The sequence below is a fragment of the Phocoena phocoena genome, chromosome 14 (genome assembly GCF_963924675.1).
Source record: "Phocoena phocoena chromosome 14, mPhoPho1.1, whole genome shotgun sequence".
NCBI classification, from domain to species: domain Eukaryota; kingdom Metazoa; phylum Chordata; class Mammalia; order Artiodactyla; family Phocoenidae; genus Phocoena; species Phocoena phocoena.
Genome location: NC_089232.1, coordinates 11264592 through 11278654, shown reverse-complemented (window position 1 = coordinate 11278654; position 14063 = coordinate 11264592). Strand labels below are relative to the sequence as shown.

General features: G+C 45.5%; 1 protein-coding gene and 1 non-coding gene across 2 annotated transcripts in view; one reads left to right on the top strand and one right to left on the bottom strand.

The window, feature by feature from the left end:
• Window positions 1-14063, bottom strand: part of MERTK (MER proto-oncogene, tyrosine kinase) — a 110275-nt gene that overhangs the window by 91195 nt on the left and 5017 nt on the right. The window lies entirely within an intron of this gene.
• On the top strand, window positions 9057-9191 carry LOC136134302 (small nucleolar RNA SNORA70). Its single transcript, XR_010656576.1, has one exon. It is a non-coding gene; the product is annotated as a small nucleolar RNA SNORA70 (small nucleolar RNA).

The following is a 14063-nucleotide window of genomic DNA, read 5'->3' as shown; positions in this document are numbered from 1 at the left end:
CTGTAATTTCTCATTCAATTCTTTCTCCCCTGCCGGGTTGACTGAAAGTCCCCCACACTGTAGTCAGTTCCTCGGAGGTGCTCAAAATAGGTTTGTTGAATGAATAGGTAAGGGCATGAATTAAAGGAGGGGTAGGGGAGGGTTGACAGGGCTTCAAGGGGCAGAGGTGGTGGAAAACTGGAGTGAAAGGAAGAGGCCCTCATAGTTTGGGAACACCAGTTTAGCTGCAGGGTGGTGCTTCTGTGCTAGGAGAAAAATGAGAGATACAGTGAAATGAGGCTGAACGTGGAGAGCCCTGAATCGCCGCGGAGGGAACAGGGATTCCTGGAAGGTTTCTGAGCAGTGGAGGGAGAAGATCAGAGCCGTGCTTGACCGGGGCGTGGACATCTCCCTGAGAGGGAGGAAGGAGGGGGCCATGACATAGGAAACACGGCAGGAAGGTATCGGAGCCCTAACTACGGGAGGGGCCAGGACGTAGCAGGAAGGATGCAGGAAAGAGAAGAGGGGCTGATCCCAACAGCGTCCTCGAGTACTGCCATCACGTCAAAAAGAAAGGTCAGTTTCAGATGCAAACCACTACATACAGAATGGATAACCAACAAGGTCCTACTGTGTAGCACAGGGAACTATATTCAGTATCTTTCATATTCTTTCAGAATATGAAAGAATCTGAAAAGGAATGTATATATAGGTATAACTGAATCATTTTGGTGTACAGCATCAGTTAACACAACATTGTAAATCAGCTATACTTCAATAATTAAAATATATATATATTAAAAAAAAAAGATACGTCAGTTTGACACCAAATGTTTAGGAAGGGCGTAACACAAGGCAGCTCTCAGGAGTGGACACCTGGCAGCTTTATCCTGGCCATCGCTTGGATAGTGTGGCCCCCATAGGGAAAATGGGGATGTAATAATAATGGTGTCCCACAGGGTTGCGGTTAGGAATAAAGGAGTCATCACTATGTTTGGCTCATAGTAAGCGCTCAGTAAACGTTAGTTATTATTACTTCTATTACTTTCTCTTTGTATCAGTAAAACCTGCCACGGCCCAGTACTTGAGAACTGCTGATCTACAGGGTTTGGCGCTGAGGGCTGAACAACCACGCATGCTTGGTGAGGTTCTCACTGCGCAGCTCTGGCAAGGAGTGGGGCGGGGATGGGGTGTTGCCCCGCATAGTTTTCAGTGTAAACGGTGCGTTACAGTATGTGCTGTGCAGTGCCTAACCTCGCCAGCTGTATATGGGGGCCTTGACTGAATACGGATAATGTGGGAAAAGGCAAGATGAAAACGAGTCCAAGGTTCTGGACCCCAAAGTCAGGGCAACGATCGATTAGAAATTACACTTTAAGCTGCTAATTTTTCAGTGTTCTGACTACTTCAGTTGTATAATGTCCCTCCCCCTGTTTTTCCTCACAGAAGTGGAAGACTTTAAAATTATTTTGTTGGTGGGCGAGGTAGTGACAGTAGGAGGATGCGATCAGACCAAACATTTTTTAAACCTTTACTTTTTATTAACGTGTTCTTGTTAATTCATTTTCAAGATGACAAAAGCAAACGTGGTGGGCCTGTTTGATGATCCCCATTGTGGAGACAATGTTTTTAGCCAGAGTCAGAGGTGTATTAAAAGCCCACAGTCAGAGACTTAATGAGAATTTGGTCCTCTCTCCATGGCACACGTGGAAAAGCAGGCTGCCGCTGGAATTCACGAGAAATCTCCCCCTTCCCTTCCCCACTCCCATCTTCTTTCACGGTTATTTTCTCATGTGGACGGGACAGCGGCTAAAGTGGGAAGTTTGGCCTCACAAGCAAATGCAGATAAACAACTTGGATAAATGGCCTCCCACTCAGGCCCAAGAGCAGCTTGTCCCCATGTCCAGCAGTTCATCCACCCACCCCAGGGGGCCACATCCATCCAGTCCTGGAGTTGGTCGTGGAGCGCCCCTGCTGTGTGCCCCTGTGTTTCCAATGACCACCCAGGCCTTGACCAGATGCCAAGGCCAGCTTCCTAAAGACAAGGACTGTGGTACCATCATCTTCCTGCAGTGCTCAGCACGGGGACAGGCCCATGGGATATGATTAGCAACTGTTTCTTCAGCCAACGAGTAAAGTGATTAGACCTATGGTCCATTGTTTGAGGTTTGCCTTGTTTTTCTGAACAAATTTGCCGGCAGCTTCCTTGAGGGCTGGAGGCGGTATCCTCTGAACCCAGCCTGATGCCCGGCACGGAGCTGATATGCAGTGAACACCTACAGGACAAACGGGTGTGACACAGGCAGGGACGCTGCCGTGGCTAGGAGTGGGACTGTGGTGGGTCTGTAGCCAGGCCTCTGCAGCAGCATCTCCTCCCCAGACCACCTGCAGCTGCGGTGGGGCAGATACTGAGGACCACAGCCTCCTAGACTCAAAACTGGTCAATGAGGGGATGCTAGGGAAGGAGCTATTTTCTGAACTATAAACAGAGCTGCCATACGATCCCACTCCTGGGCATATATCCAGAGAAAACTCTAATTCAAAAAGATACACGCACCGCTATGTTCACAGCAGCACTTTTCACAATAGCCAAGACATGGAAGCAACCTAAGTGTCCATCGACCGATGAATGGGTAAAGAAGATGTGGTACATGTATACAATGGAATATTACTCAGCCATAAAAAAGAATGAAATAATGCTATTTGCAGCAACATGGATGGACCTGGAGACTATCATACTAAGCGAAGTAGGTCAGAGAAAGACAAATATATGATATCACTTATATGTGGAATCTAAAATAGGACACAAATGAACATATCTACAAAACAGAAACAGACTCAAGGACATAGAGAACAGACTGTGGTCACCACGGGGCGGGCGGGGGAGGGAGGATTGGGAGGGAGTTTGGGAATAGCAGACGCAAACTATTATATACAGAAAGGATAAGCAACAAGGTCCTGCTGTATAGCCCAGGGAACTATATTCAGTATCCTGTGATCAACCGTAGTGGAAAAGAATACGAACAATGTATTTATATGCGTATAAGTGAGTCACTTTGCTGTAGAGCAGAAATTAATACAACATCGTAAATCGACTATACTTCAATAAAATAAATTTTTAAAAGTAAGCTATTTTCTGTGTGATCGAGTAGCACAGAGGTGTATTAAAGGTGTATTAAAAGCCCACAGTCAGAGACTTAACGAGAATTTGGTCCTCTCTCCATGGCACACGTGGAAAAGCAGGCCGATGTTTGAATCGTGTCCGTGGGCGCTTCGCTGTCACCTGGTTAAAAACTCCTCCTCTCACCCCCGAAGATGGCTGAGGCCAAACCCTGAACAAGCAGAAACTGTCTACTTAGAATCATTTCACTTTATGCAAACGCAAAGGATTCTCAGTTGATAAAGTGTAGCAACACTGAATGAGAGGACATTTTAAAAAACCCTTCAACCTGAGATCACCTGACCTGATCGTCCCCAAACTGTAAATGGTAAAAATTAACTTGAGTGCACAGCACTCTGCCACTTGGAGAGAATTAAAAAGAAGAAGGGCCATTCATGGGATAAATGCACCTAGCGCAGGAAAGGTGCAGGCAGAAACCGAGAGCTGACCTGAGGGAAGGGGCCCCGGCAGGGGCTTTACCGGAAACAAAGGGGAGTCATTGGTGGGTTGCATGTGTCTGGAGGGGTCACAGCCTCAGCAGAAAAAAAGCAGAGGTGACAGTGAACCACTGAGATGCCTGCACAGGGTAGAAAGCGGGGTTGGTATAAAACATGGTGTTGGTGAGTCAGATTTTCTACACAGGCTCCGGTGGGCGGGCACCAGGTTGCCAGATAAGAAACGGGATGCCCCACTTACACTTGGATTTCAGATAAACAATGCCTCTGTGGGTTATACTTAGTTAAGTAAATGCAACTTAGTATCCTTTAGCAGAAACCAGCTGGAGCCAGAGCCCGGCAAGTTCACTGTCGCCCTCCCCCTAGGCTGGCCTCCTGGGGCCTAGAGCAGGATGAGGAAGGGGTGCAGAGGGGCAAACAGGGACCCCAACACACCAAGCAAGCTAGCCAACCTCTCTGTGCCCTCACATGGAGGATGTGCGGTGGCTCAGGCCTCTGAGCCAAACGCGTGATTATCAGGGCGACTCCTCACTCCCCCGGGCCCCTAAGGCATTGGCTCCAAAAAAAAAACACTGGAGCCCCACAGGTGCCACTCCCCCTTGCTTGGCCTTGTGCACGCACTTTAGCAGCAGAAGCTCCAAGGAACTCAAAGGGCTTTAGGCAGCCCCCCATAACCCCCTTCAGCCTGCACCCCACTTTCTGACCTGAGCATTTGACTGTTTCTTTTCTTTTTTTTTTTTTTGCGGTACGCGGGCCTCTCACGGTTGTGGCCTCTCCCGTCGCGGAGCACAGGCTCCGGACACACAGGCTTAGTGGTCATGGCTCACGGGCCCAGCCGCTGCACGGCATGTGGGATCTTCCCGGACCGGGGCACGAACCTGCGTCCCCTGCATCGGCAGGCGGACTCTCAACCACTGCGCCACCAGGGAAGCCCCATTTGACTGTTTCTTGATAGAAGTGCTTTGCAAAAGAAGCTTCCCCAGCAGACTGCGACTGACTGACTCTTTCCCATCATTTTCTAACTCTCCACCGTGCTTTCAAAACCAGCAGAACATCAGGATCTCTAGGGAAGCTTTTAAAGCTCTGATGCCTAGGTTTCACCCAGAGCTTGAATTAACTGGCCAGCAGTGCAGCTGAAGCATCTCGGGACTTTAAAAAACCTCCTCTAGTGATTCTAGAGGAATTAGGGTCAGACCTAATCCCTAGAGAATTAGGGAATGGATCCATCCGGTGGCCCAAATCATCTTGTTGCGGGGGGGGGGGGGGGGGGGCGCTCCTGAGGGTTTAGACCTGATGCTTAGAATCCATGTGGCTTGGGAGCGTGGGAAGAACAAGAACTCTTGTGCCTGAGTTCAGTCCCAGCTCTGCCACTCAGAGGCCAGACGCCAGTCCCTTGTCCTTCTGAGATTCAGTCTCCTCATCTGTGAAGGAAGACAGGTAACACCTCCTTCTCTCAGAGATCAGAGCAGAACACTGCACACGGAACACCGCACAGGCACACAATCCATGCCAGTTATGGCTTTCATAACATGAAACATCTGATCTGCCTTGTTTCAAAGGTGCAACTAGTCATGTCTGGACTATCAAAGGCCAACATATGGAACCGATTATGCTGACTTAGATCCTTCAGCCTCTTGCAGTGAAACAGGAATATATGTTTACCCAACCAAGGGTGGCTTTCCTTCTCTTTCCCCTTTGGCAGCATGCCAAGTGTCACAGAAAGGCTGAGGGGGCACTTTCTGGCCAGGGTTGCGAAGCAGCCGCCCCCCGGTCCCTGGGTCATCTGGGGCCGCTTCTCCGCAAGAACCAGCTATGGTTTTCACAAGACCCAGGAGAGACGCTCTGTCCCCAAGTTTAACTCCTCTGTCCTGCCACCCCTGACACACATCCTCCAGCCCACCAATACCTGAAATCCTATTAATTTTAGTCTTTCTTTTCAGGAAAAAATATTTCCTTCCTAAAACGTGACCGCCGCTAAAGACCAAACACCTTAGCAAGCACAGTTTGTCCAAGTCTTTCTTAAGTGACAGAGGGCACAGAATTCCCTCCCAAAACAGAGTAGATGGACTTTCCCCTAGTTCTTCCACTAAGTACACCTAAAAACACCGGGCATTATATTGATATATAAAACGAACATTTTTTAAAACCCTGAAAAGTGGACAGATGGTAAACCGACTAGGGACCTCAGGACCCAGGAACAACATGGTGACGAATTCCCTGGGTCTCCTTTTGTCCTTTGTGTCCCAGATTTGGAAATGCTAACAGGCAAAGACAAAAAACAACAACAAAAGCCTGCTATCTCTAGTCAAAGGACTAGGAAAGGGCGCCTCAGCAAGACAGAAGGCTTTTAAACAGTAAACTGCTCTCCTCCAGGCAAACAGCCCAGGAAAAACCACAGCCCCATCCCCACCCATGCCAGAAAAGATCAAGTGGGGAGCCTAGACTTGGACCCTTCCCAGGCTGTATAGAGGTGCCACAAATGTTCCACTGGCTGGTATCAGAGCGGGCCAAGGAGGGAACTGGCACTTTCATCCCTACTGGTTGGTGTTAGTAAAGCCCACGTGGGGAGCCTCGACTTTTACTCCCACATGGCATTAACAAGGCATCTCTCCTCGTCCCCAGCAGGGGGTATGAGAGGAAGCCTAGTAGAGATTCAGGGCTTTCACTACTCCCTAGCGTCGGTGGAGGTCAGGTGGGGAACAGGTGGAAAGTAATCAGGCACTCCTACCCCTCCCTCAGCCAGAAATCTCACCCCACCCCTGACCAGCAGTAATGAGGATGAGGACCAGCCCACACTTAGATGTCAATGGAGGCTGAGTGGGGAACCTGGAATTCTACCCCCACCAGGCAGTGAGGCCCCCTACCACGGTGTTTCAGAGAAAACCAAGTAAAACAAAAGACAAATAAGAGTCAGTCTCATAGTACCCCAAATGTCTAGGTTTCAATTAAAAAATTCTGTCTGAAACTGAACGAAATACAAACACCAAGATGACAGGGAATTATCTGAAAAAGCTTTTAAAGAAGGAATCATAAAAATACTTCAATGAGCAATTACGAATATGAAACACATGAATAAAATAGGAAGCCTTAGCAAATAAATGCCAAGTCTCAGTAAAGAAAGAGAAGATTGAGAAGAGAAACAAATGGGAATTTTTGAACTAAAAAATACAATAACCAAAATAAAAAACTCAGTGGATGTGCTCAACAGCAGAATGAAGGGGCAGAGGAAAGAATCAGTGAACCAGAAGATACAGCAATAGAAAATTATCCAATCTGAACAACAGAAAAAACTGAACAGAGCCTCTGCAACCTGTAGGACTATATTACTGAAGAGTTAACATTTGTATCATCAGAGTCCTGGAAGGAGAAGACAAAGATGGCAAGGCTGAAAAAGCGCTTGAAGAAATAATGGCTGAAAACTCCCCAAATATGACAAAAGATATAAACCTACAAAATTAAACATCTGAATGAACCCAAAATAAGATAACCCCACAAAATATCCACAGCAAGGTACATTATAATCAAAATTCTGAATACTAAAGACAAAGAAAACATTTTGAAAGCACTGAGAGAGAGAGATGACACCTTACCTAGAGGGGAAAACCAATTCATATGACAGTGAATTTCTCATTAAAAACCATGGAGGATAGAAGGAAGTGGCCATTTTCCTAAGTGATGAGAGAAAAGGAATGTCAACTCAGAATTCTTCTGGAATGAAGGGGAAATCAAAATATTCTCATATTAAGGAAAACTAAGAGAATTTGTCAGCAGCAGACCTACTCTAAAAGAATAGCTAAAGGAAATTCTCTAAACAGAAAAGAAACAATAAAAAAAGAAAACCTGAATCATCAGGAGGGAGGAAAAAACACAGAAAGCAAGAATACTGGTCAATACAATAGAATTTCTTCCTCCTCTTGATTTTTCTAAACTACATCTGATGGTTGAAGAAAAACTGTAACACTGTCTGATGTGGTTTTATATATGAAGAGGAAATATTTAAGATAATTATGCTTTAAATGGGGGAGGTAAAGGGACTTAGAAGAAGGTAGGGATTCTATAATTCACTTGAAATGGTAAAACATCAACACCTAGTAGACCACAAATTACATTAAATGTAAATGACATAAATATTTCCATTAAAAGACAGATAATGGCAGAGTAGATTAAAAAACATGACCCAACTATCTGCCAGTTATAAAAAAATCACTCCAAATATAATGATATAGGCAAGTTGAACAAAAAGATAGAAAAAAGACATATCATGCAACCATTAACCAAAAGAAAAGCAGGATGCCTACATTAACATCAGATAAAGTAGATTTTGAAACAAAGAAAATTATCAGAGACAGTAAGACACATTATGTAAGGATAAGAGTCAATCTACCAAGAAGACATAGGAGTCTTAAATGAGTACGCACTAAAGCAAAGAGCTTCAAAATATGTGAAGCAAAAACCAATAGAACTGAAAGGAGACATAAACAAATCAACAATTATAATTGGAGACTTCCAACATCTCTCTTTCAACAATTGATCAAAGGACTAGGCACAGAATAAGCAAGGATAAAGAAGAACTTGATGAGATTGCCAATGAAAAGAGTCTAGACTACATTTATAGAACATTCCACCCAACAACAGCAGAATACACATTCTTTCCCAATGACGATGGGATATAAACCAAGAAAAACCATTATCTTGAGCCATAAAGCAAATCTCAACGAATTTAAAAGAACTAAAATCATACAGTTTATATTCTCTGATTACAATGGAAATTATTATAAATTAATAACAGAAGGTAACGAAATTTTCCAAATACTTGCAAACTAAATGTCTAAATAATCTATGGATCAAAGGGGAAGTCTCAGGGAAATTTTTTTAAAAATACATTGAACGGAATGAAAATGAAATTACAATGTATCAAAATATGTGGGACACAGTTGACACAGTTTTGAGGGGAAATTTTATTTAGTAGTTTAATCTCATAACATGGAGAAAGAAGAGCAAAGCAAACCCAAAACAAGCAGAAGGAAGAAAATAAATATAGGAAATGAATTGAAAAAAGAAAAGCAATAAAGAAAATCAATGAAACAAAGAGCTGGTTGTTTGAAAAGATCAATAAAATTGATAAATCTCTAGCAAGACTGACAAAGAAAAAAGAAGACAAAATTTACTAATATCAGGGCTTCCCTGGTTGGCGCAGTGGTTGAGAGTCCGCCTGCCGATGCAGGGGACACGGGTTCATGCCCCGGTCCGGGAAGATCCCACATGCCACGGAGCAGCTGGGCCCGTGAGCCATGGCCGCTGAGCCTGCGCGTCCGGAGCCTGTGCTCCGCGACGGGAGAGGCCACAACAGTGAGAGGCCCGCGTACCGCAAAAAAAAAAAAAATTACTAATATCAGGAATGAAACAGGGAGTATCACTATAGACTCTGAAGACATCAAAAGTATAATAATTAAATACTATGTTTACAGCCAACTAAGCCCACCATGCTCTCTTCCCCATGGGAGCCCAGTGTGCAGTGGATGCAAACAGCAGCCTCCTCGGAAGTACATGCAGCCTGTTGCCTGTATGGGTTGCTCTAAGGGACCCTGGAGACAACCCTCTGCAGTGGACATTCATGTCTGGCATGCTAACCCCAATCTAGGCTCCAGACAGGTATGCATGGTGCCTTTGGAAAGCCCCAGGGCACAGTGGCCAGTGGCCACACTGGCCAGGTCATAATGTCCATCCACATCAAGTGGCAGAACAAGGAGCACGTGACTGAGGCCCTCGGCAGGGCCAAGTTCAAGTTCCCTGGCCTCCAGAAAATCCACATCCCCAAGAAGCCGGGATTTACTAAGTTTAATGAGGATGAATTGCAAAATATGGTGACAGAAAAGTGGCTCATCCCAGATGCCTTCGGGGTCAAATACGTCTCTGATAGTGGAAACTGAGTTTAATCACCAATGGCCAATGACTTAAACAATCATGCTTGTGTAATAAAATCCCACATAAAGGGCTTAAACAACAAGGTCTGAGGAGCTTCTGAGTTGGTGATGAGCTGGGAGGGCGGGACACTGGAGCAGGCATGGAAGCCCTGAGCCCCTTCCCACATACCTTGCCCTATATGTCTCTTCCATTTGGCTGTTCCTGAGTTGTATCATTTATAATGAAACAGTAATCCTAAGTATAGCGCTTTACTGAGTGCTGTAAATCAGTCTAGCGAAGTATCAAACCTGAGGGGGAGAGGAGGCCATGGGAATTCTGAATTTATAGTCAGCTGGGCAGAAGTGTGGGCAGCCTGGACACTCCATCTGAGCTGGTGTCTGAAGCGGATGTTGGCGGGGAGGCAGTCTTACGGGATTGAGCCTTTAACCTGTGGAGCCTCTGCTCACTCTAGGTAGTTAGTGTCAAAACTGAAATGAATGGTAGGACTCCCAGTTGATGTCCCCTTTGGTGGAGCCGCTGAAGCGAGGTTTTCTGTAACGTGCGAACAAATGTAAATCCCAAGGACACGGTAACACTACAGTGTTACCAATATAATTATGCATGATCAAAGGACAGAGAGATGAGTGGGAATTAAAACACCGATGGCGGGGAGGGGGTAGTGCTTTTGTCCAGGAGGAGGGGAGCAAAGGGATGAGACTAGAGAGGGGAGCAGTGGGGGGCTTCAACTGTACCGCTCATGTCTGAGTTCTGATGCTGAGTGGTGAGCACAGAGGTGAGTTTTATTCCTGTATATTCTTCTGTGTATCCTAAATATTTCATCACAAGATTTGAGTATGTAAATAAAAGAGTAGGTAAGAAAAAAAAATGTGATGGTAAAAAGAGAAAGATAGGCCTTTCTGTTTACTAGCTGGCCCACCTGATAAGAATGATGGGATCCCTCCTGGAATCTTTTTTCCACCCGTAGGTCCCAAAATCATAATGTTGCAGGAAAAAGAGTGGGGCACAAGAGGATGGTCTCATCCCAGGTCTCGGGCGAGTCCCTGGGATGGGCCACCAAGTGTGGGTTCTTGGCTTCACGCAGGAAAGAATTCAAGAGTGAGCGATAGTAAAGTGAAAGAAGGTTTATTCAGGGAGAAATGCACTCCACAGACAGAGTGTGAGCCATCTCAGAAGGCAAGAGATGCCAGGGTATGGGGGTTGTTGGTTTTCACAGGGGTGGGTAATTTCATAGGCTAATGAGTGGGAGGATTATTGCAACTATTTTGGGGAAGGTGCAGATTTCCAGGAATTGGGTCACTGCCCACTTTTTGACATTTTATGGTTGACCAGGGAACTGTCATGACTCCTGTGGGTGTGTCATTTGGCTGATGTATTACCATGAGTGTATAATGAGGCTCAAAGTCTAGTGGAAGTCGACTCGTCTGCTATCTTGGACCTAGCTGGTTCTAACCAGTTTATGTCATGTCCTCCAGGGCTATGTCATTCTTTTAAAGGTTGTGTGCCCTGCCCCCTTCCTGTCTCAATAAGAGCACTTGGCTTGAGGAATCATCCAGCCTTACAGCTCTCACCCTAGTCCAAGACTTGCTGCCTTCCCTGGATAAACATAACTATTTTATTCTTACCCTCAGTGGCCAGGTTCTGATACATGCCCTGGGGGGAGGAGTCCAGGGGGTGGTGTGAGGCTCTGCACCCCTCCTCAAGAATCAGACACACTGGATCCATGGAGTGTAACAAGAGATGTGACACACAACAGCCTGGACCCACGCAGGACAGGGTCACACCCCAAAGATTGAGTCCATAGGTCCTGGGTGGGACCTGGGCTTCTGTAGTTTGAAAATGCTTCCTAGTTGACTTTCTCCTGGTTCTTGCGGCCAAAATGCTTTGGAGCTTTACATTCTACAATTTTTTTTATAAAAGAGTTTTAAATTTCTAAATATAAAATTATATCATAATATTGAATAATTAGACTTTTTTGTTGTTTTTTGTATGTGTGAATACACATTTTTTATTTGTCTTGGATATCCGCCTAAGAGTAGAATTGCTGGGCCATAGAGTAACTTCATGTTTAACCTTTTAAGAAACTGCCACACCATTTCCAAAGAGGCCGCTCCCTTTTACCTTCCCAGCGGCAGTGTATGAATGCTCCAATTTCTCCAAATCCTTGCCAACCTCTGTTACTGGCCTTTTGTTGTTATTGTTGCTATTCCCATCCTAATGTGTATAAAGTGATATCTCACTTATTTCCTCTCTAGTTTTTATTATTTACTTCCTTCTGCTTGCTTTGGGTTTAGTTTATTCTTCTTTTTCTAGTTTCTTACGGTGGAAGTTTAGGTTATTGATTTGAGAGCTACCTTCTTTTCCAATATCAGTGCTTACAGCTACAAATTTCCCTCTTAACACTGCGTTAGATGCATCCCATAAGTCCATAAGTTTTGCTGTGTTTTCATTTTCATTCATCTCAGAATATTTTCTAACTTTCTTTGTGATTTCTTCTTTGACCCATTCATTATTTAGTAGTGTTGGTCAATTTCTACTTTTGTGATTTCTTAACTTTCTTCCATTGTTAATTTTTAACTTCAGTCCACGTGTTCAGAAAACATACTTTTTTTTTTTTTTCTTGCGGTACGCGGGCCTCTCACTGCTGTGGCCTCTCCCATTGCGGATCACAGGCTCCGGACGTGCAGGCTCAGCGGCCATGGCTCACCGGCCCAGCCGCTCTGCGGCATGTGGGATCTTCCCGGACCGGGGCGCGAACCCATGTCCCCTGCATCGTCAGGCGGACTCTCAACCACTGCGCCGCCAGAGAAGCCCCAGAAAACACACTTTGTATGATTTAAATCCTTCTAAATGTATTGAGACTTAATTTGTGACCTAACATATTGTCATTTGTTTGGGTAGGTCCAGTATCCTCAGAAATACACCTCCGTGTTTCCAGACTATTCTATTGCCCCAGATAGAGCTGGAGGGGGTCCTTCATGGGGACACAGCCCAGGCAGCGGGGAAGGGCAACTTCCCACAGTAAAGAAGCCACTGGCATGACTCATTTTTAAGAAATACCCCACGCTGCCTCTAGGCCCACTTCTGGGCTGATGCCTGCACTCCTTTTGCCAGCGTCAGGCGCAGGGCTGGGGTCTGGCGGCATCACACTCATGGAAGGCACCATGTCTGAACCTCACGATGAGAAAACATCCCAGCCCACTTGTCTCCTTCAGATACAATCCATTTTCTACCCACCAGGGGCCCCAGAATCACCTATCTGCAACCCGCCCCCCACGCCATTTAATCAACAGAGATGTGGAATTTCAGAAAGGCGAAGCATCACACCCCAGCTGTCCCTGAACGTTGAAACTGGGATGAGGACTTACATCTTCAGACTCTCAAAGTGGTTATTTTTTTTTTAACCTAATGCTTGAGATCTCATGCTAAATCTAAGAGCTTCTTTTTTTCTTTGTCCCCAAACTTTCAAAGGACATTGTTTTCATCCACAAATCTTTGAATCGTGTGCCAGAATTGGAAAAAGGCTTACAGGCTGCTTTCACTTCCTGCGTGGAGGCAGCCTGCCCTGAACTGCAGCGAGTGGAAAACGGGCCTCCAAAGACAGGCCACCCTTGGGAGCCCATGAATATTCATCACTTCGCTGTGCATTCACTAAGTAGCGCAGGGACAGAAAAGTACTTTCAGCAAGTTTGAGTCTATGTTCTAATATCCTCCACGAAGACAGCCTGTCCTTACTGGTAAAAAGATCATTTTCTAAAACGATAATGAAATCGGTCTTCTATTAGTAGCTTTAAAAAGCCCCACGGCTTACAGTAGTAAAACAATCTCATCTCCAAAATAAACAAGGCTTCCCTTTGTATGTCCAAGGAGAGGCAGGACGAGAGCTCAGGCACATTCTAAGGCATTTACTGGCCCTGAATGCCTGTGGTAGCTAGAGCACCCAACCCCACCCCGTGCCCCAAAAAGCAGACTACAAAGCAAAGGGATCTGTCAAGCAGTGTTTGCCTGATTGTCGAGCGGCAGCCTGAGACCTAAATTGTGAGGATGGGGCCCCTCCCCAAGTGAGCTGGGGCAGAGCTCTAGCCCCATGATGATCAGATCCTGCTGGGCCCTTGGCTGGCTCCCCAGAATCTGGACAACACCTTTGAAGGGATCGACTGGGAAAAATCCGGAAGACACCGTTAATGACTGCGGACAAGGAGAAACATACAAGCATAAAGTTTGGTGCCACAAATATCTATGCATTGCTCTTATGAAATGCAATGGTTTTTCTCCAAGCGTAAGTCTCTCAAACATGCTTAGCTTTTGGTGTAAAACTTCTCATGTATGATACTGGGCCAAACATAAAGTCAACATATGTCTCCTCTCTCTCTTTTTCTCCCTCTCCCCTCTGCCCTGCTCCTTCCGCCACCCCTGCCACCCCAAAGACTCGTGGAAAATCCATTTTATCATTAAGCAAAAGAGGCATTAACAGTGGATGAAATGGACAAAAGGATGAAATAAAATGGTTTAGAATGGAGTGCAGGTTTCTCAACAAACTCTTGAAG